The following is a 10277-nucleotide window of genomic DNA, read 5'->3' on the forward strand; positions in this document are numbered from 1 at the left end:
CTGAAGTTATTGAATTTTCAGCATTAAACTACATGACACTTCGGGAACCTTGAAACTACACCAGACTTGCTGTACATTGTCGTTATAATCGTACTTTTTTTTTACAGGAGTTTCCAACCTTCAAGATAAAATTTCTTTCAATATAAAAGTGTTGCTATAAAAACAACTAAAAATAGGTAAACAATCAAACAGAATTCGATTCCACTTCAACAAGGGTTGCACTGCATTATGAAGACAACATTATACAATCTTATTTCTAAAGTTACAACAGTCAACAGCTGGGGTTGAATAAGGTTTGACACGCAAGTTTATTATTTTGCAAAATTCTCACTGTTTAACTGCTTTCTTGATGTCTGAATAATGACACAAGCACGAATGAAATGTATGATTATGAAGCAAGAAAAAAAAAAAAAAAAAAAAAAAAAAAAAAAAAAAGGCCAGGGTCTGAAATGTAAAAGAAAGCAATGTCTTAATACATAGGTTTTGAATATTAAACAATACTGAGGATTGACGAAAAGATAGCAACTAAAACTGATAGTGTGTGTCAATATGTTAATCCTTCCTAAGCTTCAAACTAGGAATAAAAACCCATTAGTGTAATACATGTTATCAGTAATTTAACACCACCACTAATATCTGAAACTTTCATAAGGCTGGCTAGAAGGGTTTACTGTCAACAAACATTGTTAGATCTAACTCAGTGTATTTTAACTCCTGCAAAATTTAGTAAAGTGTACACTGTGAAAACAATGACTAAACTTGCTGAGAAGAAAGTTATTTTAATTAAATATTCATAGGACAAAGGTTATGCATAATTTTATGATAGATGCAAAGGTTTCATAATTTATACATATTCTACGGAGGGAAGAGTATCTTTTCATAATGGAGGTTTGTGAATATAGAAAGTAATGAACAGGCCAGTTAAAATCACGATATTGAATCTATGTTAAAATCTCCTCCCTCCACTTTTCTATACTGAGGAATGATATACATCATAATTTTTAACTAAATTTAACCTACGTCTCTATAGCAAAACACTAGAGAGAGAGAGAGAGAGAGAGAGAGAGAGAGAGAGAGAGAGAGAGAGAGAGAGAGAGAGAGAGAGAGAGAGAGAGAGAGAGAGAAAGAGAGAGAGAGTTACCAAAATGAATTACATTCACCTATGAACGTGAAAGTACATTCTTTAAACAACACAGTTTAAAACAACTTTGCCATCTACAACAAACATTACCATTTTGACATCATTAAAAATGAAATCTATAAAAATATACCTTAATGTGACTTGCAATTTCACCGTCTTATGTCATATTAAAATATTCACTTCCAAATATTCAACTATGCCCACTCACGAGCGTGTGTCAAGCATGAAGGATTTCAATTATGAGGCATTCTAGGTACCTAATCCTGAATGAGATATTACCATTTTTAAATTATATATATATATATATATATATATATATATATATATATATATATATATATATATATATATATATATATATATATATATATATATATATATACTATGGTTATACACTGTTATTTGTACAGTTGTTACACATGTGGTGATAAATATATATTTAAATCATTTCAAATTACTCTAAAAAATACTTTCCTGTTATATCATTTGATATAAAATTAAACAACAGGGCCTTGGTATTATATCAAGACACACATGTTACCATGACACTTGCATTACAATATTTCAACCTTTCATTTTCTTTATAAATACAAACAGCTATTTATATCAGTCTAATCACCTTGTATCTGGATTTAAGAGAATAAATTCTAAAATCAAATTTCAATCAATGAATTAAGGTAACCTCTCGAGGGAAAATATGTCATTACACTGTCAAAGAAGGATACTGCTTTTGCCTCTGCGAGACATTCTCCACCCCTTAGAGGACTGTATCAAAAACTCTGATGTATATATATTGACAAGGCAGTCTATACAAGATAATAAGACTATATGTTAACCATTGAAAGAAAGGTCGTTCAGTGATACTGATGACAAAATGAATAACGAGACTATGCTGTCATGATGGACAAGAAAAGGATCCACATATGCTTATAAGTCTGGGAAACATTTGTGCTAAATGAATCTGAATACTGATTATCTTAATGTCATTGCTATTGACTTTAAAAGAGCAAACTTTACATGGTTCCAATCTTGCAAGAGGAAATCTAGACCTGATATTTTAATAGATACTCTACAATGCACTGAAAAATCCTTACTGGTGATCATTAACCTTTTAAATGTCCTTATGAATACCTCTATATATCTCATACATATATGAAATTCTGCCCCATGAGCAACCATGTCATTTGTAAAGGTGGTAAAAGTTCAAGTACCTTAAACTATTTTCTGTTCATAAATTACAATGACACTTTTAGTAGTTTTCCTTCGAATATGTACAAGTAAAGTTTTCCTTTGAATAGTGTACCAGTCAAGTTTTCCTTCGAATAATGTACAGGTACCAGCAAAGCAGGTAGGTCTTCACATACGGTTTAAATGCGCTCCCCTGCTGTGCGTGCCGGAGGAAAAGTTGATAGTCACTGATCTATTTTCTTGAAAGTTTCCCACAATGTCGAATTCCCAAGACACTCTTTCCTGCAAAAACGGATGATAATTACAAATTGGTCACCTGGGAATTATTATTATTACTAATAAAAATCCTTTACTTCAAATTTCTTGACACAACTAGATTACTTATTTTTGCTACAAGTTCATCAGTTCATGTGCCATTTAAAAAGTATATAAAGCTACATTAGATGATAATGATCTAGACACCACTGACATGCTTACTCATTGATTAGAATCAAAATTATAAAAGTAATATACAGTATCTGTAAGTGTTTGATGGCAGTCAGTTTCTGTTAACTGGTTAACTGAACTGAATATAGAATTTAGGCCAATGGTAGCACTGGGACATATGAGGTCATTCAACACTGAAACGGAAACTGACAGTAAAAGGTTTGAAAGGTGTAACAGGAGGAAAACCTTGCAGTTGCACTATGAATCAATTGTTAGGAGAGGGTGGAAAGTAAGACGGAAGAAAGAGAATACGAAAGGAGGTACAGTAAAAGGAATGAAAGGGGTTGCAGCTAGGGGCTGAAGGGACGCTGCAAAGACCTTAAGTAATGCCTACAGTGCACCGCATAAGGTACACTGATGGGGACTAATCGCCCTATGGCGTGTTAACTGGTTAAATACCTATCAGCAAACTCAATAAGAAATTTTCTTAAGACATTCAACAAGTCTCTGGTTATAAAATTGTGGGCAAAAAACTGTGAATAAAGTTATGCATTTTCAAACCAATTAAAAATTTTTGGCTATACTGATGAAAGTTACATCTTGATTGATCACTTTAAATCACTTATTTGACACAGACTTTTCATCAAAATCTCATTTTCAAGTCCAAGACTTTTTAATAAGTAACAGCACTCACTCACTTCAAAATCAAGAGCCAGGCGATTTCTTCAAAAGCCTCGTTCAGCAACAAACAACTCAAATTGCTCCCTTTCAATCATAAAGTTTACTGTTCACATCTCTGTTGTCTACATCTTGCTGACATAATTTACCCTGTAAAAATTTTTATTTTTATTAGAAAATAACATTGATAATGAAGTCAGGCCAACTAATTTTCATAAATATGGTAACTGATAAATTTAGTCACTGAATTTCAGCACCCAGGATAAGTGGTAAAACTGAACACCTATTGGTCCTTTCACTGTAATCACCAAAACTGGGGAGCAGGGGGGCTTTGCTCATTCCTGAAACACCATATACGGCCTGGCATAGTGCCACACTGGCTGATATGGCCTCCACACTGAGCTCTTCTGTAGACTTACCAGAGATTGTATCCATGACACTGTAAACCATTTATCAATTCTGAAGTCAGAAAAACAGAAGGCCAATACAAAATGACTGCTATAATTTAAGCCCATGTCTTTCATGAATCAGTGTTATCCCAGTGGGAGAATGCCACAGTTCCTTTTTGAGATTAGGCCTTCCACTTACAACATATTGTTAAAACATTAGTCTAAAACACATGATTCTCAGTTTTGTCTCTTTTACACTTTAATTTTTAAATTTACTGCTGGGCATCAGCAAACGCTGGGTTGGTCATAACATACCAAATTGTAAAAAAACTTTGCCCAAGTTGGCGAAACTGGAGAGAGTTGGATAGTAAAATGCATGATGGGAAGATGTGTTTTTGTTACTCGGACCCACAAAGACAGAAAGGTAGAATTAATGTTAAACGAAAGAATACCACACTAACTAAAGTAAACTTTCAGAGGTTATGGGCTGAGGATTCAGCCCGAGCACCAAAAGTGAGCAAACATTGAGGTAAGTGTTGTGAAAGTGAGGAAAAAACTTTGGAAGAAGTTAAATGACACTGAGCGTTACAACCTACTAGTGACCAAGTCCAAGAGAGAGAAGGTCTGCTCACTTCCCCAAAATCCCCATGTAGGCAGAGCTTTGTCTACCTCCTTATTGCCCAGTGAGTTCAGTAATGAGTGGGTGAGTGTGTACCTCTAAGATACATCATCGCCTGAGTAGTTACCCTAGGTGGGAGGCGACTCCATCCAATTGGGTAGACCTTGTCTCTCTTGGCCTTGCTAGTACCTGTGACGCTGTGAGATACACAAAATGGCAGGCAAAGACGTAATAAATACAAGACATGACAATCTGGAGAAGAGAACCAGAGCTGTGCTCACCTGGAAAAGGTGGTGGGAATGTCATGACCTGGGATACTCTGAGGATCAAGACAACTGGACACAACTACAACTTCAAAGATACAATGACAACCTCAGTTACATCACACAGACTAGATAATTTGGATCTGGACATCATTGAATACGCCAAAGCAAAGGAAGCATGGGAAATTTTGAGTGATATCCACACAAAAATGGACATATTCCAAATAGCTGATGTACTGGAAGAATTGTGTAGATGCAGAAATACTGAAGAAATGTCTATGAGGGAATATTATAGCCTGTGTAATCACATTGGCCAGAGATGTCAATGCTGCTCTAAGAGAAGGGGCTCAATTTTGAGACTCAATGGTAACTGTGTTTGTGCTTAGAGGGCTTGAACATATTCCACTAAATACACCACAGAAGATCCATCAACAATTCTCATTCACCAGAGAAACTACATTCTAAAAGTGCTTACATATCAAAATCTTACTCAATCAAAAGGGTTGTCAACTCCATTAGCCTTAAACTTTCAACAAGAAGTCCCAGAAAACGAAAAATGTAGTGCCACAGAGTAAACAGGAACCACTGGTGGAAAAGTGACTTGCACTAGGCCTGACATTGCTTTTGCCAAAGCACTTTGCCAGAAAAATCAAGAACCACACACAAAAGATCTGAAGAATGCAAACATCTACTACGATACCAAAAGACAACTCAAGATTTAGCCATTTGCTATCAGAAACCTCAAGAATGCCTAACAGCATGGGTGGATGCAGATATGCAAATGACTACGACGGAAGAAAATCCACCACTGGATTTGTAACAATTCTAGCAGGCAGACCAATATCATGGGGAAGCAAGAAGCTGAGAATAACTACTCTCTCAACAACTTAAGAAGCAGTTTATCTCAAAAAAGATGAGCTGGATTCAAGAATCTTGTCGACAAACCAAAAAATACATGTTGACAACCAGGGTACCATAGCCTTAGCAAATGAACTGAAAGTACACTGACACCCAGAGGCACTTTGTACTAGAGCAAATCAAACTCAGAAAAATAATCAAGAAGTACATTCCACCAAAGAAGAATTTGGCTGACCTCCTTATCAAGATCATCAGAGAGGACCCAAGAACTGGTCACTAATGGAACTATGTTCACTGTAAGAGTGCCACTGATTTAAACAATACCTTATTTGTCACTTATACCAAATAATGATTTTATTACTGTCAAATTTACAAGTTTCTATTTGCCAATTATTTTGCAATGTTAATTTGTAGTTTAGTTATTCTAGTAGCAATCATATCATACCCATCATTATTTACTAGTTTCAAGTGCAGCTATAAACTAAGTTTGATGTCTCATCAAACTCTTTTATTACAGCCACTGTATTCTCTTTGTCACACTTACAAGTCATATCAAGTACTTAAACATTTCCATTTTGCATTAAATTAGAATATTTTCTTTGTTGTAAACTGTCCACATTTAACCTTCAATCAAGTAATTTTATTACAGCATTGTATCCTCTTTATCATATTTTTCGTGCTCAATGTCATTTCACATACTCAAAAACTTGTATGTGCTCAATTGGAATACTTTGTTTGTATGTCAAAGCAAAATATTTTTTTTAAATATCTTTTTCTTCTTTACTCCAGTTATAACAAAACTGTTCCTCAGGAAAAGAATTTAATACATTAGTCTAAATATGAAGCTCAGTTTTGTCTCGTTTATAATTTCTTAAATTTCAAATGTACCCCCTGGCATCAGTAAACGAGATGGGTAGGTTGTCAAATACCAGAATGTAAGCAAACGACCTTGCCGAATTGGTGACCAAACTGTAGTTAGTTGGACAATAAAGCACATAAAGGAAAGCCGTGTTTTTTTAGTACTGTACTTGGACTCACAAAGCAACGTAAGGCAGAAAGAATGGTAAAATTTTATAAGTTGCCAATAAGACTCCAGCCAGCCATTTTTGCATGAAAACCCATTTTGGGTTTTTCATGCAAAAGTGGCTAGGAAATGATAGGGCACTAAAAGAACCTAACAATACCAACCTAACGTAACCTACAGGTGTTTACTGGTTATAATTTTGACGTACTAGCTTTGGAGGGAGTATTGTCTAATTGATTTATCATTTGCACACAGTGTTTAGGGGTTCAATATAATGAGAATGAAGAGGTCTTTTCAAAAATACAGGTTACCATTTCATATCGTGTATTGGCATCTTATAAAATAATACCCTATAATAAAAACAGAGATTATTCACCAAAATCTCATTTTCAAGTCCAAGGCTCCTTTTTAATAAGCTACCAGCAAATACTCACCTGAAAAACAAGAGCCAGGAGATTCCTTCAACATCCTCGTACAGCGACGAACAACTCAAACTGGTCCCTTTCAATCATAAAGTTGACTGTTCACATCTCTGCTGTCTATGGGTCCTGGTTGTTTCATCCATAAGTCATTTAGGACAAACATCCAAATGGGCAAACAGCCAAAATGGGTGTATATAATACTTTGGTCCCCTGATCCCTAGGGGGTAGTGCTAAACACTGCATTCCAAGGAGCTTCCGCCATTTCTTGCAGCCTAAACTTCATATGACCTAATGTAGTGATGGCCTAACAGGTCCAATGCAGTAAATAATATGGCCTAATCGTCCCGAACTCCTGTCAACAACTTGCTGACATAATTTGCCCTGTAAAAATTTTTTTTTATTAGAAAATGACATTGATAATGAAGTCAGGCCAACTGACATAAATATGGAGAAGTGATAAATTTAGTCATTGAATTTCAGCATCTAGGCTAAGTGGTGCAACTGAACACCCATTGGTCGTTTCACTGTAATCACCAGAACTGGGGAAGGGAGGCTTGGCTCATTCCTGAAAAACCCTATATAGCCTGGCACAGGGCCACACTGGCTGATATGGGCCTGCACACAGAGATCTTGGGTAGGATTACCAATGGTTGGATAGATTGAACTGTGAACCGTTGTGTTAATTTTGAGGAATGACAAACAGAAGCCCAACACAAAATGACTGCTACAATTTAAGTTCATGTCTTTCATTACCCCAATGGAAGAATACCACAGTTCCATTTCGGGGTTAAGCCCTCCATTTAAAACAGTTATAATCAAAATTCAGCTTGGTAAATAAAGTGAATAATACCCATTCAGGTAATTATGCCCTTTGTTATGTTTGGCTAAGATGCACCCTTTGGTATTTGGTTTATGCTGTCTTAGGTTATGTTAGGCTTAAACAAGAAAGGTACAAGAAAGTTGCACGTTCATTCCCAATGGTTGCAACCAGCCTATAGGCATTTCAAACCATTTCAAAAAGAGTAAAACAAGAAGTCGTCGCGGGACAGGCATACATAATTAGACATAACCTTTCATAATGCCAGGTCCAACCTAACCAGTCAGGGCAATGTGCCCTGACCTGGCTGGGGGCCTGGACCACCCCAAAGGCATAACCTCTCCTGGTCAATGAATCACAGCGCAACAGGAAAATTTACCTAAACTAACCTTACTTCCCTTAGCCTAACATATCAGGGGCTGTGCCCTAACCTGGTTCGAGGGGGGGGTCAGACACGGCCCCTCGTCAACCCCTAGAAAACGTTGCTTACACAAATTGTGCACAGTAATTTTTATAGTAAAAACAGCTGTCTGCAACACTTGCCTAATAAATCTAATCCAGCCTTACAATTAGGGTACCCCAACGTAAGAATTACCCCCATAACAGCCTGTAAAGCCCTGACGCTGTCTCTTCCAAACACAGTCGATCGTCATCATCAGTCGACAGGACAAAACAGGTCTCGACAGGAACGCGATTTCAACCATACAATAAGTCTTTCCCTAAGCATTGTTGTCTTAACGTATGTACAAACTACTTGCATTGCCTGCAAGCATTCTAATCATGTACTCATAATGTTCCTGAATCTTCTGTATCAAACTGTGTGTATGTTTCTGTTTGTAGAAGACGCCAAAGGTCTCTCCATTTCACATTTATTATGCTATTGCATTGTATCCATTAATGTGTCTTGAATCTCATGCAATTGGCCATATGTAGAATTTCTGACCCTTCCACATGTTTCATCACCGTATGTTAATCAGTTTCATTGTTCCTGTTATCTCAGTAAGGAACAACCAATAAACCAGTTAACACCCAGCCTCGCTCATAACCCAGTCCTTACACTGGTGACCCCGGGTGAAGGACCCGGCCGCAAGATGACGACCCACGCGCTGATAGACCCTTCGCCGCCTCGCTGTTTCCCGCCGTTCCTGAGTTCTCAGTATTAGTCCGACCCTCCGAGATGACCCACTCCACCACCGAGCCCTGGATACCTCCTCCAGGAAACCTGAAGCCGCCCCGCACTCGTACTGGACGAGCTGACCTAAGGACCAACGTCATCCTTACTGCCGCCCTCTCGAGCTGGCTACCAAGGATCAGCCGCCGTCATCCTTCATCAGGCCGGCCACCGAAGGATCATCCGAACCTTCAACCAGCTCCCGTCCTCCTCGAGCTCCTGCTGGGGGTCAGCCTCCCACACGGCCCTTCGAGCCAACTACCGCCAAGACAATTTCCGCATCGATGCCTCGCTTGTGGGGGAACATTAAAGCCCGTCGCCGTCTCTTCCAAACAATTGTGTTCGTGTGTTCGTCGATCGTCATCATCAGGTCGACAGGACAAAACAGGAGCGTCTCGTTTCTTTCTCTATAATTGATTTTTATAGTAAAAACAGCTGTCTGCAACACTCAGCTCATAATGTTAAGATCTTCTAATCCAGCCATTTCACAATTATGGGTATCCATTAATGTCTTGAAACGTGACCCTTCCACTGTGTTTCATCACCGTATGTTAATCAGCTTAGTTATCTCAGTGAGGAACAACCAATAAACCAGTTAACACCAGCCAGTAACATAACCCAGTCATACAACCTAACAAATGCCAAAACACCATTTCCAACGCATTTAAGGCTCCAATTTTATAATAAAACCACAGATTTATATTAATACACTTAAATAATCAAGCAAGAGCGAGCTAAGCTACGAATTAAATACAATTAAATGAATGACTGACGTAGGTCAATGCAAACATGGCTGACATGAGCCGGCTATATTGACACCTGAAACATATTTCCCTTTTTTTAAATTACTTCGGCGTAATTATAAGGCGTATTAACGTCTAATTACTTAAGATATACTTTATACGTAATTAAACACTAAAATATTTCATTAACACGCTTAAATGGACGAAATATAAGGGAAAATATATTACCGGTGACAGTTAGCAGATGTAAGGCACCACGGTCTGATTCCAATAATCCTCTGACTCTGTTCCATCTTCCAGGAGTTCCAGGACTTCCAATAGTGCAAGACTTTTATGATATTTTTATCAGTTTTATTTAATTTTACATATAAATTTAAAAATATTTATTATAAATTAATATTTAACTAATATAAATCTTGGTTAAGTATTGATAACAAGGACCTATTTAACTTTTATAACAATAAGCTTTACCATCAGGTATTTTTATGCATTTCGTAAAAATATCTAATTTTGATTTAAAATAAGGTCAGAAATATTT

At 37.0% G+C, this 10277-nt stretch overlaps 1 long non-coding RNA gene across 1 annotated transcript; it reads right to left on the minus strand.

Annotated features, from left to right (window-relative positions):
* Window positions 1-1549: 1549 nt before the first annotated feature.
* On the minus strand, window positions 1550-10056 carry LOC136855742 (uncharacterized). Its single transcript, XR_010858119.1, has 4 exons — window positions 9968-10056; window positions 7021-7389; window positions 3454-3583; window positions 1550-2611 (listed from the first exon to the last, which is right to left on the minus strand). It is a non-coding gene; the product is annotated as an uncharacterized lncRNA (long non-coding RNA).
* Between the last annotated feature and the right edge of the window lie 221 nt (window positions 10057-10277).

This window comes from Macrobrachium rosenbergii, chromosome 33 (assembly GCF_040412425.1).
Source record: "Macrobrachium rosenbergii isolate ZJJX-2024 chromosome 33, ASM4041242v1, whole genome shotgun sequence".
NCBI classification, from domain to species: domain Eukaryota; kingdom Metazoa; phylum Arthropoda; class Malacostraca; order Decapoda; family Palaemonidae; genus Macrobrachium; species Macrobrachium rosenbergii.